Source organism: Rattus norvegicus, chromosome 19 (assembly GCF_036323735.1).
Source record: "Rattus norvegicus strain BN/NHsdMcwi chromosome 19, GRCr8, whole genome shotgun sequence".
NCBI lineage: Eukaryota > Metazoa > Chordata > Mammalia > Rodentia > Muridae > Rattus > Rattus norvegicus.
The window spans coordinates 32244139-32263225 of NC_086037.1; the positions used below are offsets into that span (position 1 = coordinate 32244139).

At 40.5% G+C, this 19087-nt stretch overlaps 1 protein-coding gene across 10 annotated transcripts in view; it reads right to left on the bottom strand.

Moving 5' to 3' along the window:
* Positions 1-19087, bottom strand: part of Chd9 (chromodomain helicase DNA binding protein 9) — a 223110-nt gene that overhangs the window by 129760 nt on the left and 74263 nt on the right. The window contains exon 1 of one of the 10 annotated variants that reach the window (XM_039098056.2): positions 14305-14428. The exons of the other annotated variants lie outside the window; for them this stretch is intronic. The gene's annotated coding sequence lies outside the window, so the exon portion shown is untranslated. Of the gene's footprint in view, positions 1-14304; positions 14429-19087 lie in introns of those variants that run through there. 10 annotated transcript variants of the gene reach the window in all.

The following is a 19087-nucleotide window of genomic DNA, read 5'->3' on the forward strand; positions in this document are numbered from 1 at the left end:
GAGAGAGGCAGAGGGGGGGGGGCAGAGAGAGGCAGAGAGAGAGAGGGGGGGGGGCAGAGAAGGGGGTGGTGCTCAGAGAGGCAGGCAGATCTTTGAGTTCAGGGCTAGCCTAGTCTACAGAGCAAGTTCCAGGGTAGGCAGGGCTACTCAACAGAAAAATTGTGTCTTGAAAAATATAACAAAACAAAAAAGAACATATATTTAAAACATGTAAGAACTTATATCTAGAACATATAAAGCAGTTTCAACAGGTTTTTTTTTTTTTCTTTTTTCTTTTTTTTCGGAGCTGGGGACCGAACCCAGGGCCTTCTGCTTGCTAGGCAAGCGCTCTACCACTGAGCTAAATCCCCAACCCCACAACAGGTTTTTAGTAAGAAAATAGGTCAAATATTTTTAAAAAATCTGGACACTTCTCCAAAGATATATAAATCTCTAGTAATGATATGAAAAAATCTAATCTCATTAATAACACAGGACTATAAACCAAAACAATAAAGGAAAGATCACTTCCTGACCCATTAGGAAGACGAAGCAAAAACACAAAGAAAATAACTGAATACAAGAGGGGTTAAGCAGGGTTGGGGATTTAGCTCAGTGGTAGAGCGCTTGCCTAGGAAGCGCAAGGCCCTGGATTCGGTCCCCAGCTCCAGCTCCGAAAAAAAGAACCAAAAAAAAAAAAAAAAAAAAAAAAAAAAGAGGGGTTAAGCAAAAGAAGAGAGTGGTTGAACTTAACCATTAGTGATGGGGGTGTAGCTTCTGTAGAAGTCTGCTAAGTCCTCAAAAATGTGAAAATACAATTCCCCTGTAGTTTAGTCATTCCACTACAGGTAAACACCCAATGGAACTGGAAACAGAGACTTCAACATTAACTTGCATATCAATGCTCAGTGCGGTATTTATTTGCAATATCAAAAAGGGGAAATAACCAACTGTCTAACAATATGACATAACAGCATGATATATTAGTATAATGAAGTATCATTAGGTAATAAAAAGAAGAGAATCTATTTCGCCTGATCATATTGGCTTCTAATCACAGTTACTTATAGACTAAAACTGGAAAGTCATAAATCCAAGGTCAGCCAGCCCGTGCTACAGACTGAGTTCACAGCAGATTACATGACTTGCTGAAGTCCTCATTTGTGGTAGAATTCCTTTATAACATGTATAAGGACCTGGGTTCAACTCCCAGTATTACAAAAACTAAATATCTAACAAAAATGAAACATAGCTCCTAACTCATAACTGAACTGGGAAGACCTTACAATTACAGAGGCTTACTCTGCACCTCCTCCCCTTTTTGAGATGGAGTTTCAGTATGTATCCCAGGCTGGCCTCAAACTTGCCATCTTCCCAACAAATCTACAGAGACCAGTAGTAGATTCCTGGCCATGAGGCCGAAGGCAGGATGGCTGTGTGGTGTGACTGGTGAGCAGTGAATACTGGCGGGAGGTTAGAGGGTTTCTTTCTGAGGTGATGAAAATGGTCTGTGATTACTAGAAACCACAGCTGGGTGTGGTGTTCTACGCCTGCAAATCTAGGGTTGGAAGTCAGCCTAGACTGAAAGAGTCTCTGTCATCAAAGGAAGAGGAGGGTCTGGAGAGATGGCTCAGCAGTTAAGGGAGTGCTCAGTCCTTCTCCAGAGGACCTGTGTTTGGGTCTGAGAACCCACAGTGGGTGGCTCACAATAACCTGTGACTCCAGCTCCAGAGACTCTGACCTGACACTCTCTTTTGGCCTCCATGGACACACAGATACATGTGGCATACACTCATATGTACATACATACATACATACATACATACATACATATACACACATACGTACACACATACACATATATACATACATATACACACATACACACATATATACGTACACACACATACACACATACATACATACATACATATACACACATACGTACACACACATACACATATATACATACATATACACACATACACACATATATACGTACACACACATACACACATACATACATACATATACACATATACACACATACACATACATACATACATACACATGCATATACATAAATAAAAATGATCCTTAACATTAACAGGGTGCTGGTGGGGTCGGGGAGTGAGGCCCATGAGATGTTCTGGCAAATTCATTATCCAATAAATGGATTAAATCATATAGTATGCAAACTACATTAATAAAGTACTTTAAATATATTTAATTGGTGTATAATCACTAACAATGACACACAGCTTCATGAAGTCACACAAGTATACAGTTCACTCAAGCGCATCATTCCAGGCACCAGCCTCTTCTTTTGCCTGCGCTTTCTTGTTTTCTAAAACAATATAACTTCATTCTTCCTTACACTAGAGAGGAACCCTCTGTGGAGTTGGGTGTAGTATATGCTTTTAATCTTAATGCATGATCAAAGAGGCAGACACATATTTGTGAATTCAAGGCCAGCCTCCAGAGCAAATTCTAAGACAGCTAGAAACACGTAAGATTCTAGAAAAAAACAAACAAAAAACCCCCAACAACTCACCCTAACACACACACACATACATACATACATACACACACAGAGAGAGAGAGAGAGAGAGAGAGAGAGAGAGAGAGAGAGAGAGAGAGAGAGTCAAGTAGTAAGACTGAAGAAGTTAATTCTCAGAGACAAGGTAACCTAGCTGGAAAAGTTCATGGTATTCCACCTTTTTATTAATCCACCTGACTTTTCTGCCCTCGGAAGGAATGTAACCTTTCCTCCACTGAGCAGGGAGTGAGGGACATGCACTAACCCGAGAGCTTGACCTCTGCTGCAGTCCTGAACAGAGTTCTATATCTTTAAGGACCTCAAGGGTGCTTATTGGTTCTACTGCACTGGGGCACCAGCGAGATGACTTGGCTGTTAAGACCACGCACTGCTCTTTCAGAGGACTGCAGTTTGGTCCCTAGCACCTGCATCAGAGGGCTCACAACTGCTTTAACATCTTCTGACCTCAGTAGGAAATGCACTTCATGTGCACAAACATGTATAAATAATTAAATTTTTAGCCATTTCTATCATGCATTCCAGTGTCATGGCAGAAAACTTTGAAGATAAAAACATAAGATAATAAAAAATTAAATTTTTAATTTAAAAAAAGACATTTATCCCAGCATTCTAGAGTCAGAACCAGGTGGAACTTCGTAAGTTCTAAGGCAGTCAGGGCTGAACAGTTAGACCTTGCAAACAAACAACAAAAAACGAACAACAAAACACACCAGCATTGGTTCACCAAAAAAAGAGAAAACAGCAACAGTGATCCTGACCGACTGTGCCACACAAGAAAACCTCTAGGTGATGTGCACTGTCCTTCACAAGGTTCCCCATTAGTAGCAGTGAATAAAAACAAAACATCAACAGAACAGCTTACTACCTGTCCTATGTACTTGATATGATGACTCAGCTTATAATATATATTAAAATGTTTTCCACAGCAAAGGAAGATGTCCCCTTTACTACCATTACTATGTGACTGAGAAAACTTTATGATGCCACAGAACAACTACAGAGCTACCAGTGGACAGTGGGATTTTAAGAGCATCTTACAATTTTAAATCATTTTATGATTGTATGTGTCTAGGTGTTTTACCTGCATGTATGTTTGAGCACTACATGTGTGTGCTGCCTGCAGAAGCTACAAGACAAGATCCCATGGAACTGGAATTATAGATGCCAGTGGACTCCATGTTGGTGGTAGGAATTAAATACAGGTTCTCTGGAAGAGCAGGCAGTGCTCTTAATCACTGGACTATTTCTCTAGCCCCACAATGCAGCTTTCAAAACAGGAAGCTCGGAGAGCTTTGGAGAATGAATATTAGATGAAAATGCGTAAATCTACAGTAATGGAATCAATGTTGTCTCCACATTACCTTTTAAATGGCAACAAAGACGACTAAAGTCTGCACAGAATTAAGAATTAAAATATTTAAGATCCTGTATCTACCCATAAGGATATTTCCATTTACTTTTTAATTTGGTGTTCTTTCCTTTCCTGGGGAATCTTCCCTGCTAGACTAGATGCATGGATTCCAGAGAAAGTCTCTAGTCTACAAACTGAAGTACTCCAATTGACTCTCCTAAACCACTGGAGACATTTTAGAGTTTTTCCCCTAAGCATGGGCGCTCATACCTACAATCCCAGCACTAGAGGACTAAGGCAGGATCATATAGACGTCGACCTACAGCAGGATTGCTTCAGACAGTAGGGCTGCACAGTGAACTCTAGGCTATGCCTTCCCTAGGCCATTCTGTCTCAGAGAGGAAGCAAAAACCAACCAACCAAACAAAAACCCAACAATGCATTATGCACTGTTAGTGGGGAATAAACCCGGGGACTTACACATTAGTACAGTGATGTGGCTAAGCCTTTCTTGTCTGTAACTCTGGAGACAGAATCTAAGCCACTCTGGCTCACCTTAGACTTGGGGCAATCCTGCCTCAGCTTTCCGAGTATCCAAATTACATACATGAGCCACCATGCCCACCTTCTTGCTTTTAGTCAGTTTTATTTCCACTGTCTCCTTAAATTGATCCAACTAAAGGAATATTGATACTTTTCTACTGTTCACTCTTTATTCCATTATCAAAGTATTTGTTAAAGCTACAAGGGAGGACTCTCCTAAATGCTTAATGACAAACGAGAAACTCACTCACTTTTCTCCTTTTTTTCTTACTATTCAGTTTCAGACTCTACAAATGATTCTTTCCTCTAGAACAAGGGTTCTCAACCTTCTTAATGATGCAACCCTTTAATACAGTTCCTTATGTTGTGGTGACCCCTGACCCCTAAAGTTATGCTACTTCATAACTGAATCTTGCTTCTGTTGTAAATCATAATATAAATATCTGATATGCAGGATGGTCTTAAGAGACCCCTGTGAAAGGACTGTTAGACTCCCCCACCACGAGATCATGCATGGTTCACTGAGAACTACTGACCGAGTTATTGGTAGTACTTGGAAAACTCTAACCTCTAAATGTTGAGGGTACTTGGGGGTACTCTAATCTTTTTTTCATTTCTCTCTATACTGACTCTCAAGATACTTTTACTTAGTCTCATGATGTTAAATGTCACATATGTTGGTAATTTCCAAATTTATATCTATTATATGTCATATTTATATCTATTTATAAATCTATATTTATATCTATTATATGTTATATCTCACTTCAAACCCATCTAACCTAACAAATACTTGGTTTCCCCCTGTGTAATATGACAGTAACCTTGCTGTTTTCTTGGCTGTGTTTCAACACAGTAAGTAGCAGGTGTGACCTTATGGCAGTTGTTTTGGGTCACTTTGCTCACAGTCCTCCATTATTCTGTATTATACCCATAATGAAAGCAGCACTCCCCATTCTGACTGCACTATAGGTGCCCCATGCCCACTTGAACAGCTCTCTGCCCCCAGCCTAGTCTCCTTTCTTGGTCACTCCCACTTGCTTCAGCCGCAAAGTTAGTTGGTTCCCTAAAAAGGCAGGCAAGAGAGAGTGAAGTCAGCAAAATGGCCCAGTAGGAAGCCTCAAACACCCATCTTTCCAATGTTTCAAAAAACAAGCAGGAATCACCAAAACCACCTTTAGCAGGAACCTGGAAAGCAGCCAAAGGTTTATAACTAAGACAATGATGAGAAAAGTAACAAAGCAAATCCTTATCATAAAGGAAACTCATGCTAACACATGCAGAGAGCAATGGGAAGGTGTCTAAGAAGACACCCGGACTCAGCCCCAGCACCAAAAGAGAAACAATGGAAAATGGAGTCTGAACCCAAGCTAAAGAAAAGACAAGAGTGATCACCCAGAAGGAATATAGATACTTCATAGGGTGCTTGGAAGGAGCTTCTCAAAAATGAATGGCCCCAGTCTTCAATGACCAGGAACAGAAATTTCTGGAGCAAGATGTAAAATAATATTATTTACAGATTTGCAATATCAAATAAATGCTGATTATGTCTATTTCACATATACAGAGACAGACAGACAGACACAGACACAGACACACACAGAGAGACACCTTAATATATACGAAAAAAAATAGAGAGAGAGAAAGAAAGAAGGGGACACATAGATCCTGTCTCTAAGAAAATTTCTGAGCGTAGCAGACAAAGAGTTAATAAATTCTGTTAAATGTGCTCAAGGAGTTAATGGCAACCGGGGCTCAAGGGTGAAAACCGCTAGGACAATAACATAAACAAAATAAAAATACTAATACTTAGGTAGGCTTTATTCAAAAGACCAAGCAGGAATTCTGGAGCTAAAAAGTAGAACAACTTTGAAATGGCCAAAGGGAGGTTTAATCACACCAAGGAGGCATGACCAGAGGAACCATTATCTGAGGAATATGAAGAAACGAGGATGAAGGGACGTGTACAGGCTGAGACTTGTGACAACATCAGCACCACAGTGGGTGACCCTGGAGCAGAGAGGGAAGGCGACACAAAGTAGCAAAAACTCCCCAAACCAGATAAAAGAAACTTTTAAGAAAATATTCTTAAGTGTGTGTGTGTATGTATGTATGTATGTATGTATGTATGTGTGTATGTATGTGTATGTGTGTATGTATGTGTGTATGTATGTGTGTATGTGTGTATGTATGTATGTGTGTATGTATGTGTGTATGTATGTATGTGTGTATGTATGTATGTGTGTATGTATGTATGTGTGTATGTATGTGTGTATGTGTGTATGTGTGTATGTATATGTGTATGTATGTATGTATGTGTGTATGTATGTATGTATGTGTGTATGTGTGTATGTGTGTATGTGTATCCTTACACGCAGAGTACACAAGGAGCCAGAACGGGACCCTAGTTGGCTCCCTGGGGCAATAAGCTGCCTGGTGTGAGTGCTGGGAATCAAACTTGTGACCTCTGAAAGAACAACATATGCTCTTAACTCAGGTGCTGTCCCCAGAACATGCATGGTAGTTCACAAGTTCCACAGGATCTGATGTCTTATGTAAATACATATATACAGGCAAAAACCTTCTACACATTAAACTTTTTAAAAGAAAAAAATGGAGTCATGAACTTAGCGCCATAGTAAAGGATAAGTGTCAAGACTGGATAGGTGTGATTTTTTTTCCATCTTCAAAACATAATCTTCTAGAACTATACAACTGCTCCATGTATCCCTGAAATGTTGATAATAATCTACATTACTTATAATTTCAACTCTTTAATTCAAAAGTGGCCCTGTGAGATGGCTCAACAAGTTAAAGGGCACTTGCCACCAAACCTCAACTAGAATTCAATCCCAGAAGCCACATAATGGATGGGGAGAAAGGGTTACAGAAAACGGACCTCTGACCTCCTTGCGAGTGCACATGGCATCAATGCAGCAACACTTGCGTGCGTGCACGCACACACACACACACACACACACACACACACACACACCATGCACAGAGAAAGCAAATAATAAAGTAAAAACTAAAAACAATAGCCATTATAAAATAGCACTTGGAGGGGACAGGAGAATAGCAAATTGCGAGCCAAACTGAGCTAACTCAAAAAACATATGTAACTAGCAACCAAATAAATAAATAATGTCATATTTAAGATTCACTTATGGCCAGAGAATGATGGCTCAGTGACTAAGAGTTCATCATACTTTTCCAGAGGACACAAGTTTCATTAACACCATGTCAAGATGGCTCCTAACTGATCCACAGGATCTAACGTCCTCTTTTTGACTTCTCAGGCACATGTACAGACTCAAGTAAACATCCACATAAATAAAAAAGTAAAAGCAGGTGGGTCTCTGAGTTTGAGGCCAGCCTGATAGAGTTCCAGGACAGACAGGGCTACAGAGAGAAACCCTGTCTTGATAAAAACAAAAGAAAAAAGAAAACAAAAGAAATTACATTCAAGCACTTGTGATGCCCTGCCTCAAAACAACAAGGGCAACAAAAGCAGAGTCCACTGAGAACTCGGAAAGGATGTCTGGAAAGTACAGGTCCGTTGTTGCATAGTTAGAAGAGGCATAGGTTTAAGGCTTCAGTGCCAAGCTCTTACCTGGTGAATCCCTCATTTTCCTCATTTGACAGAATTTAGAAAGACTACACTCAAAGTCCTAAAACAGTGACTCAGAAATTATGGACTCTCATTGGCTGTAGAGCTAGAAGTGTAAGTCAGAGTTTTCTGATGAGCTCCTGCAATAGTATCCTGACTGTATTGTACCTATTGTGCAACTCGTCTGTTTAATTTATCCTTATGTTTACACGTGTGCTGCTTGCATGCATGTCTGATCACCACTCTCCCCCGGTGTCTCAAATGTCTTTGAGACTAAACTTGGGTTCTGTTTTTGGCAAGGTTTTACATGCATACAAACACACACACACACACACACACACACACACACACACACACACACATGCACACACACACACACAGAGAGAGAGAGAGAGAGAGAGAGAGAGAGAACGAGCTGTTATGCAGTAACTTTGTATATTCTGTGTCTTACACACGGAGTTCTCGTTCTCTGCTTGTCTGTCTTTTCTACTAAACAGGATGGGCAAGTCTTGTCATTCCTTCTGTCATAAATTCTTGGCCTGTGGTAAGTACTTTCAGAAATTCAATAATGCCAGTGCATTCAACAAAATTCCTTGATCTTTAGCAATTATTTCAAATGCTGAGATTCAAAAGCATTTGTTTGAGCAACAAAACATCACTCTCCTGGCTTTATAGGGTCTCCACTGATTTATATATATATATATATATATATATATATATATATATATATATATATATATATATATGTGTGTGTGTGTGTGTGTGTGTGTGTGTGTGTGTGTGTGTGTGTGTGTGTGTGTGTGTGTGTTACCCAGCACCACAGAACCAGCACATGGGAGGTGGAGGGAGATGGATCAAAAATTCAAGTGAGGCCGCCCAGGGCTACCTAAGACCCCTTCTTACAAACAAAACAAGAATTATGTAAATGGGAGCAGGCGAGCTAACCTGGCAGGTAGAGGCACATGCTGACAAGGATGGTGATCTGAGTTTCACCCTAGGATCCAGTGTGTCTTACATGGTGTTCTCCTTTTTTGTCTGCTTGTCTGTCCTTCCTAGTGAACAGGATGGGCAAGTCTTCTCATTCCCACTATCTGTTATAGATTCTTGGCCTGTGGTAAGTTCTTCCTTTCAGAAATTCAGTAAGGCCAGAGCTAAGTTACCCTCTGGCCTCCACACATGCACTGTAGCCCTGCCCAGGGAAGAATGACTGGAATAAGAGGAAACCTTGGGCTGGAGAGGTACCTCAGCAACTAAGAGCGCTTGTTGCTCTAGCAGGGGTCCCAGGTTTGGTTCCTGGCACACACATGGTGGCTCACAACCATCTGTGACTTTGAGTTGTTTCAGGAGGTCTGCTGCTCTCTTCTGACCTCCACAGGTACCCGGTATAAACACAGTGCACAATCATGAAGCAGGCAAAACACTCATACACAGACAACTTGGAAAATATATTTTAAAAAAATCTAGATGATGTCTTAAGGTGGGGTGATGGCTATTCTTGGTTGTCAACTTGACTACATCTGGAACTAAGTAAAGTCTAGAAGCTGTGAGAGATATTTGCTTAATTTGAAGTACATCGATGAGCATCTAATCCAGATCTTGATGTGGAGGACACACCTTTAATCTGGATCAGGCAATCTGCAGGAAGCCCATATAATAACATGGAGGGATGACACTTCTGCTCTGCTTCCTTGCTTACACCTCGCTAGCAAGTCCATTCCCTGATGGCACTGGTGCTTCAGGACCCCGGCATATCCTGAAGATCAGCTGAGAAATCCTGCCTTGTGGACTGAACTACTGGGTTCTTGGACTTTGTGTTTAGAGGCAGCCACTGTTGGACTAGCGGGACTGTAGCCTGTAAACCATTCTATTAGGTCCCCTCTCTATATGTACAGAGATATTCATTCCACAAGCCCTGTTACTCTAGAGAAGCCTGACTCATACAGATGGCAAACCCAGTTATGGATATCTTATGACATTGAGCAAAAGGAGCCCAGTGATCGGATGTGAATTCGCAGATACCCCTCACAGGAAGAACGCTTTCCATTAACAACTCTACACGAGAGCCTGTGGCACGGCAGTCTTGTGAGGTTTGTTTGGCTTTTTGAGACAGGGTCTCTGCAGAAATGCACTACACAGCCCAGGTTCTATTTTGATGGTAGTCATGCTGTCTTCGTCTCCTGAGTGCTTACAGATGCGAGCCACACCGCACTGAATGATGGCCCTGCGTCCTCTGGCTAGTGTGGTTGGAACCACAGCTGCACCATTGCCTTTGCCACAGAAGCCTAAGAACATCATTGTGAAGCTGCTCCTTCTCTGTAAAAATGGGCAAGGGCGATCATATATAGGAGAACTGTAAGATAATCCAAGTAAGACGATATGTAAATGCTTCGAGTTTTCCAACTAAGCTTCTTGGAATGCTGGTGATCTGTAGCCATTTAAAGGAAGCTAAAGGGGCTTTAGGCCTTCCCTTCCCCACTTCAGCCCTACAAGATTCACCCTCAAAATGTTTTGACTTTACAGATTTTGCCTTCAAGTAAAACTTTAGAAAAACAAAGGATTTAGTGTTCATATATTGTTCGTATTATTAATATTTTCCTCATCAGATAGCAAGTCATCTACTAAATTCATGTTTACTTTGTTTAAATCCACATAATTTAGTCCTTTGCATCTCACAGAAAAGGGAATTATCTATATGAAACCGGATCTGGTTATGTAGCCCAGGCTGGCCCTGAACCCTGAGCCATTGCCTGAGTCATTATTGGCATTACGGGTGTACAACACTTCCTGACTGGAAAAAACAAAACAAACAAACAAAAACCATGTAAGTACAATCTCATGAGAGTAGAAAGTCAGACAATGATAAAAACAAAAAAAATTGCTCTAATAAGGACTATGGCTAGGTCTGGGGTGACCTGAAGTGGCATAAAAATCAACCAATCTGACTATCTCATGCCTAAAAAGCCATACCAAATAACAGAAGAAAGGAAGACTGACGGACAGGCAGTCAGTCTGTCTTCAGGGTTGCTAAAGATGGCTCAGCAGGTTGAGATATTCCCTGACAACCCGTTCTATCGCTAGGACCCAGATGGTGGAAGGAGGGTAGACCTCTGACCTCCACGCTCATGCCGTGGCACACGCCACCCACAAGGGAGTACAGAAGCAGAGGAAGATTGGCTGAGTAACTCCTCTCTGGTGTGGCTACCATGATGGTCGGCCCACAGGGAAATCTGCTAAATGTGCTCTCGGGCCAGCCCAACTGACACTTCTCTTCATAGAAATTCCTTTGGGTCTTTTGACGCTCACTACCATGGGTTTTCATTCTTGGAGTTTTTCTTCAAGTAATTTAAGACATTCAAGTTCTATTCAGGACTTCATCATGTCTACCAAATTCACTTAGCATTTCAAAACTCAGTCAGGTCTTCAACAACCTCGACAAGGCCATTTCACATTTGAATCCTTGAGAAATTCCATTCCATTTTTCTTCCAATACTAATAAACGATTGCTCTAAGATGTATTTCTTATGAACGATATAAAGTCCAACTTCATACTTCTTTAAGGAAGCCAGCTAACGCCTGAAGTCTCCAGCCTGAGCTATGAGAGGACAGTGACGTAGACGCCTACTTGAGGATGTATGCGTTCTGTTAATAGCGCTGGGGATTCTGTCTGCTAATTTCCATTTTTAAAAGATTGTTTTCTTTCTTTTTTCTTTTTCAATATTTTTGGGTTTTTGTTTTTGGTTCCTGATTTTTTAATATAAGGTTTCTCTGTGTAGTTACTTCTGGTTATCCTGGATCTTAGTCAGTAGACCAGGCTAGCCTCAACTCACAGATCTACCCGCCTCTGACTCCTTAGCCCTAGGAGTAAAGGCATGACACCACGCATGACTTATTAAAAAAAAAAAAACACAAAAAACTTTTAAGACAAGGAGTCAGGCTGCAGAGATGGCTTAGTAGTTAAGTCCTTACTCTCCCGGTAGCTCATATATATGTAAAATAAACAAATCTATCATCCATATTAACCTCTGAAGATAATGAAGACTGACTAATATATTACCACATAACTGAATTGATAACTAGTACTTTTATGCACTTTTATATGTGTAAATTGGAACAAATTTGGAAATCAAGAAGGCATTATTGCCAGTTGAGCATGCACATATCTGTAACCAAGTTTTCCACTCTTAGAAATACACATCCATGTGTACACATTCACCAAGACACATAATACACAAGTGCTCATATATCTGTATGATGAATTATAGTCCAAAACTAAGACTGTGTCTATCAGAATAAACACAATGCAAATAAATACAGTACTGTTTCTACATGGACATATTTGAATCACATAAATACTATGCAAAGAGATATATAATCTATCATTCCACTTAATAAAGTTCAAAACCAGGCAAAACTAATCTCTGGTTACAGAAGACAGGATAAGCCCTCCCATACCAACCCCCCTCCCCGGGAGAGACAGAGGGGTGGTAATTAGAAAGGCCGATGCGGCAGCTTCCGGACTGCTAATGATAACCTATTTTTTTAACCTGGGTGGTAGTCGCAGAGATGAGTTTACCTTGTAATAAGTCACAGACTTGTAGCCATGTGATTTACATGCTTTTCTGCACATCTGCCATAATTTAACAGAAATAGGTTTTTAAAAGCCTAACTGAGCTAGGCAGAGCGCCTCGTGCCTGTAATCGTGGGCATGGGTGGTAGAGATAGGAAGAGGGTGGGGAGTTTGGGCCACGTTAGCTTACAAGTGAGTTCCAGGTCCAAGCTCAAGACAGCAAATAACAACAAACGAATAGCACGGTGACATATTCGGGAATATTTATAAATAACAGGAATAGATGTCATGCGACAGAAAAAGGGCAAACAGCTTGGTTTACAATAGGCCGTCCTAATGTCTGCATATCACTGACATTAAGATACCTTCACCAATGGAAAACCGGTAAACACAGTATATACTTAGATAAATAGTGGATTTGTTAAATTATGGAATAGCTCGAATTTTCCCCTAGCATCTGAACCTCAAGCAATTCAATCTTTTCTGTAGCTCAATCAGTTCGATTGGAAAGAGGAATGTCAAATCTAGTCATGTAAATGTGTAAGGAAGAATTAACTCCACAAAGCTGTACTCTGATCTCCAAATGCACACTATAGCACGCACACATACAAATAATAAATTTTTCAAAGGTCTGTTCTATCCTTTAAACATTACTCTGTTAATTTTATTTGTCACTGATGTATGTGTATGTTCATATATGTGTGTGTGCACACATGTGCGAGTATGAGTAAGAAAGTTAGAAGGTGAGCCTTCCTCTTTTGCTGTTCACCTTATGCGTTAAGCATGTGTGGAAGGCAAGAGGCGGCTTGCAGGGGTTGGCTCTTCCTCCTGGGGACTGAATCTTAGCTTTGATGATGAGTGCCTTCATCCACTGAGCTCCCAAAACTTCACATCCCATATAACCTTATCATTTAAAAATTTAAAGAATTTTTCAGCTGGGAGGGTGGTTGTGGCACATACCTTTTATTCCAGTACTAGGGAGGCAGAGGCAGGAAGGTATCTGAGTTTAAAACCAGCCTGGTCTACACAGCAAGTTCCAGGATAGCTAGGGCCAAAGCTACATAGAGAAATCCTGTCTCAGAAAAAAAAATTTTTTTAAAAAAATAAGCATTCAAGATATTTGTCAGATTCAAGTATACTTGTCAGAGATCATCTAAGTTATGGTTTTTTTAAAAAAGATTTTCTTTTAAGATGTATGTAGCTCTCTGTGTGTATGCCTATGTTGTACATGTATGCACATGTGTATACGCAGAGGCCCATAGAGGCCAGTGGTGAGCCAGCATCCTTTGGTGCTGGTGTTGCAGGCCTTTGTCAACTGCCTGATGTAAGTGCTGGAATTCAAACTACACTGGTGAAGTAGGAAGTGTTCTTAGCTGCTAAGCCGTGTCCCCAGACCCTAGTTATCATGATTTAATAAAAGTATAAATGTTGCTTCTTCTTTCTACAAAACATACTCTCTGAAAAAGCCAGGTGTGGTAGTGCAAACCTGTAGGCTCAACATTTAGGAAGCTAAAACAGTTAAATTTGCTGTTAAGCAGCCTAGCCTACACAATGAGTTCTAGGCCAGTCAGATAAGACTGTCTTGATATTCAAATCTCAAAAACAAGCAACAGAAAACAAAACAAAACAAAACCTTTATGGATACATCTTACTACAGTCTCACGCATACATTAAACCTGTCCCAGTGCACCTACCATTCACAGAAAGGCAGACTCAACTTTCTGAAGCACTGGTCTGTGGATGATGCTTACAACTGGCCAAACCCTTTCTTCCACTCATAGTCTTCATCTCAGCAAATCACACACCATCATCTTGTTCCTTAAGCCAGAAATCATCAATGAAATAATTGCCAATGCCTTTCCTAACATCAAGAAGCTGTTACCTGCGTCCTGCCCCACCCCACAGCCCCTCCCCTAAGCTCATCAGCTATTCAGTGTCTCTCAAATACAAGCATCAGGAAAGCACATCCATAACACATTTAGAAGGTGTATAATCTTTTACTTTACAGTATCTTCCCCGCAGCGACCACAATACCAGCCACCAGGTCACCTCACGCCAACAACTACAGCATCACTGCTCTCACCATTGCCCTCCTCCAACACATCTCACAGTGGCTTTCTGAGATGAGGTCTCATGTGCATAGCCCAGGCCGGACTCTTACTCTTCTGACTCCTTATTTTTAATGTCTTAAGTTAAATGCCACTACCTAGGACACTCTGTAACCACAGACTCTAGGATCCTTCACACCCGTGTCTCATAACAATATTCTTTTGCTTCACTGGATTCATCAAAACAATTATTTTACAGCTATTTACCTGTTATATCTTCCCTATTAGACTGTAGGTCTCATGAAGGCAAGAGTCACTTCATATATTATCGCTTAATGTGTTATATCTAATAAGGTAAATTAAGGGAGAACAGTAAACCTGCTTTGTGACGAATGGACACAAATCCACAGGCATCTAAAGGACACGCAGCAACAGCGGCTCCCCCTCTCCCTTCCTCCTAGCAATCTTTCCATTTGTTTCTCAAAAGGAGGAACAAAAATGTTCCTGAAAACTTACAGCTGACACAAAGTCAAGAGGGCATGAAGGGTGTGTTCAACAAGTGAGACTATGGGTGTGTATCAGGAAGGAGAAATCTCAAGAGTCACAGTAACAAGAGATGCTTCCGTCTCTAGGGTAGACTCCATCCCGAGAGTCAAGACAGGCAAAGGTTCCAAGAGGAGTAAAGCTAGACACGAGGAAGTAGAGAAAGGCAGGCACCAAGTTCTCAAAAACAGTCATACAGATGGCTATTATTCACTGCCATTGGTGAAGTTAGTATAAAAGGCTAAATCTTGTACCACGTGAAAAATCTATCTCCCGCATCGAGGCCATAATTAGAAAGCTTTAGATGGTTCAAATCTTGCTGTGAAATGTTCATAACTTTGTTCTGCAATTTCTGGCTTCTAAACCTTTCAAACACTCACCAACATATTTTATTCTGACCAACTACCTCATTTTCTATATTCTTATCTATATATTTTTACTTACTATACGTTACCTGATAAAATTCTCCACAAGATCAATTACTTCAGCCATTTTTTCTTTTAAAAAATATCTTGGTATTGGAGAGATGGAGGGCTTAGTAGCTGGCAGTACCTGCTGCAATTCCAGAGGACCTGGAGAGGACTCAGCTCCTAGAACCCTCAGGATAGCTCACTGCTCCAGAGGATATGACTCCTTCTTCTAGACACCTATGGTATCATGTAACATATGGTACCCCAACATACATACAGGCAAAATCCTCATATAAATAAAATAAAATCTTTTAAAGGGGACAGAGAGATGGCTTTGGATCACTTGCTGCCCTTGCAGAGGACCTGGACTCCTAGCACCTACATTGTATCTCACAATTCTGTTATTTCATTATCTTAACCTTTTTCTATAGTTTTCATTATAGGTAATGCTTTCTGACCTCCTCAGGCACCACCCAGGCATATGGTACAGATACAAATATGTAGGCAAAACACTTGTACTCTAAGTAAAACTTACAAACTCAATACACAGGATGAGTGTATTTCATCCTGGGAGGCAGAGGGAAGAGGAGGAGCTCTTTGAGTTCAAGACCAGTCAGGTCTACATAATGAGCTTCCCCAACAGCCAAAGTTACATATTGAGACTCTGTCTCAAAAGAAATAATAAAAATGTATCTTTTAAAAATGTATCTTATTAGCTGGGCATGGTAGTTTAAACTTTTAATCCCAGCACATGGGAGACAAAAGCAGGTGGATTTTGCAAGTTCCAGGACACAAGGAAACCCTGTGTCAAAACATTAAAAAATTAAAAAGAGATTGAGTTTGAAAAAAAAAAACAAAACAGTTCAGTGGTAGAGTACATGTTCTGTATGTAAAAAGGCTCGAGTCTGATCTCTAGCACTACATACACATATGCAGAATCTGTATGAAACCTGACATGTTGGCACATGACAATACTACCTGTTACTTTGACAGAATCATGAGAGAATCATAAACTCAGTTTAGACAATATAGCAAAACTTAGTTTTATACATTCACTCACACAAACAAGTAGAATATAAAAATGACAATTTATTGATTTTTGTTTTGGGTTTTTGTTTGTTTGTTTTGGGTTTCTTGTTCTTCTTTTTGAGTCAGGGTTTCTCTGTATAGCCCTGGCTGCCCTGGAACTTGTTCTGTTGATCAGGCTAGCCTCAGACTCAGAAATCCACCTGTCTTTGTCTCCACAACATTGAGATTACAGGTATGCCCTAGCACCACCCAGGACATAACTTCTATTAGCAGTCTAAAGCATTCGATTGCCTTGAAAAAAGAGTTAAGGCTAGGTTCAGTATTGAATGACTTCACTTCCAGACTTGGGAGGCAGAGGCAGGCAGATCTCTTTGAGTTTGAGGCAGCTTGGTCTACTTAGTGAGTTCTATAGATAGATAGATAGATAGATAGATAGATAGATAGATAGATAGATAGATAGGGAGAGAGAGATTGAAGACCCTGTTTTGGTGGGCAGTAGAGTTGAGATAAAAATCACCCAAGACACTTCAAAGGTGAAAATTCTGTTATTTCATTGATCTTAATGTTTTTCTATAGTTTTCATTACAGGCAATACTTTCTTACTTCAATGCATACCTACTGACATGAGTATTTTCTTAAAAAATTTTTTTTTGTGGAAAAACCAACTATATCACTATCTGTTTTTAAATCTTTGACTTTTCATAACACAAAATGCACTCTCTCTCTCTCTCTCTCTCTCTCTCTCTCTGTGTACACGTGTGTGTGTATTCAGATGACAGATCTCATGAGACATTCAGAATTCTATTATTCTAAAGCTAGGGAAAACTGCTTTTTCTTTGTTTCTGATGGATGGTCTCAGCACATATCACTTGCTGACCTAGAACTCCTATGTAGAACAAGCTGGCTTCAAACTGAGACCCACCTGCCTCTACCACCTGAGTGAGTTCTGAGATTAAATGGTTCATGTTACTACTTCTGGCATCCAGGAAAGCTAGGGCTGACAGGAATCAAGACACCAAACTATAGTTATACAGCTAGTTAAGACATAGTCTTGACTCATTCTCTTCAACAACCCTCCAAGAAACGGGTTTTAATTGTTACCTCAGTTCCCTGTTATTTTCTTCTTCTTCTTCTTTTTTTTTTAAAGCCTTATTTATTTTATATCAGTACACTGTAGTTGTCTTCAGACACACCAGAAGAGGACATCAGATCCCATTACAGATGGTTGTGAGCCACCATGTGGTTGCTGGGAATGGAACTCAGGACCTCTGGAAGAACAGTCAGTGCTCTTAACTATTGAGCCATCTCTCCTGCCCCCCCTGTTATTTTCTAGTGGTATTTTCTGTGCCTTTAAAATACCATCTCCTATTCAACCAATCACAAGCTGGTATGTGTAAGTGGGGGTGAGTCTTTTAACGGCAATATTCACTTTCCCTAGATACTTACTGTTCAAGTATGATAAAGTTACTATTAACCAATTCTGAATTTGTTCCCCAGAGCATTTCACATCCCTGTTACATAGTCTGTAGTGCGAACTAAACTATAAGGACACATGACAACACATAGGTAATTAATGGGAATTTGGGGGCTGTTTGTTTTTGAGACAAGCTCTTGCTATGTAGTCCTGGTTAGGCTGGAAACCACTTCATCTGTAGGGATCCTCCTGCCTCTGCTTTCCAGTGCTAAGATTACAGTCCTATGCCACCACTTATGGTCCAGTGAATTATTAAAACCAGAGAGAAAATTTACAGTTCTGTACATTGTAACTATTTAGTGTGAATTCTTAAAGCCACATTAGAAACAAAAGTCTTTAGGAACATATAACACAGGTTAATATGCTCAGAGGAACAGGTTAATTTTATGAAACATTTATCCAACATCCAGCCTAAGGCTTTATGCTACCTGTTGTTAGCAAAAGGGGCCATCTAAAATCAGTGTGGTAAAATCAAGAGAGACACTGTGATCATCCTTTATGCTGAAAATGTCCTCCCCACCCTCCTAATCCTCTTAAGTTTGTATCTCTGTATGCACATGTTTATAAACCTCATCGTTTTTTCAAAATGATTGTACCGTTAGGTTTAGGTAGAGTAACATTGTATAAATAATTCCTATTTTCTGTTCAAATCATAAGTCAAACAACTAGAGAGGTAGAAGTCATAAAAAGCGGCATCAAAACTGGAAAACTCACTCCCAACAGTAATTCTAGTAGCTCAGTGGTTAGAAGCACTGTTTTTTCCTCTAGAGGAGCCAGGTTCGATTCCCAGACCCACATGGCAGCCCAAAACTGTCTGTAACTCCAGTTCCAGGGGATCCATGGCAGTGGCATGCACATGGTACACACACACACACACACACACACACACACGCACGCACGCACGCGCGCGCGCAAGCACACGCTGAGGGCATGTTGTCCTCCAGGGACCACACTGTTTGTGGGACGCCCTGTC